This window comes from Orycteropus afer, unplaced genomic scaffold (assembly GCF_000298275.1).
Source record: "Orycteropus afer afer isolate SDZICR_OR568_19922 unplaced genomic scaffold, OryAfe1.0 scaffold00192, whole genome shotgun sequence".
In the NCBI taxonomy this organism is placed as follows: Eukaryota; Metazoa; Chordata; class Mammalia; order Tubulidentata; family Orycteropodidae; genus Orycteropus; species Orycteropus afer.
This window is the reverse complement of record NW_006921779.1, coordinates 5,427,688-5,428,463: the sequence shown is the minus strand read 5'-3', so window position 1 is coordinate 5,428,463 and position 776 is coordinate 5,427,688.

The following is a 776-nucleotide window of genomic DNA, read 5'->3' as shown; positions in this document are numbered from 1 at the left end:
CCCAACCTTCCTTCCGAGGAGTGGCTGGTGGGTTTGAACCGCCAGCCTTCTGGTTAGCAGTCAAGTGCTTTAGCCACTATGCTACCAGAGCTCCTACATTAGGTACTGAGGCCTAACTAAACCAGTCACCAGAGTCAGTTCCTCATGGCGATCCCATGTATCTCAGAGCACAGCTGTGCTCCACAGGGTTTTCAATGGCTGAGATTTCAGAAGTAGATAGCCAGGTCTTTCTTCCGAGGTGCTGTTAGGTGGACTCAGACTTCCAGTGGCCAAGCACATGAACCGTTGGTACCACCCAGGAACTTCAAGGCCTAACTAGTCTTCCCTTTTTCATTATTCACTCCAGGTCCCCTTGCCTTGAGTCAGGGTTTTCTTCTTTATGAGGTGACCCCAGGTCCTGACTCCTGAGGGCTCTGAGACTTTGGTGGGTGGTCTAGGGTTGTTCTAGTATTTTCTTGCCATTGAGGAATAGCCATGATGTAATTGTTGAGCCAGTGTATTCCTTTCAACTTCTTTTGATGCTTCCCACGTTGTTCAATATTTTGCCCATAGAATCCTTCAGAATTGCAACTTAAGGCTTGATTTTTTTTCTTTCAGCTTGAGAAATAATGAGGGTGTTCTTCACTTTTGGTTTTCTAACTCTAGGTCTTAGCACATTTCATTATATATGTGTATAACATTTTACTTTGTCTTCTCAAGCCACCCTTTGAAATCTTCTGTTCAGCTATTTTCATAATATCTTCCATTTGTTTTAGCTACACTACATGCAAGACCAA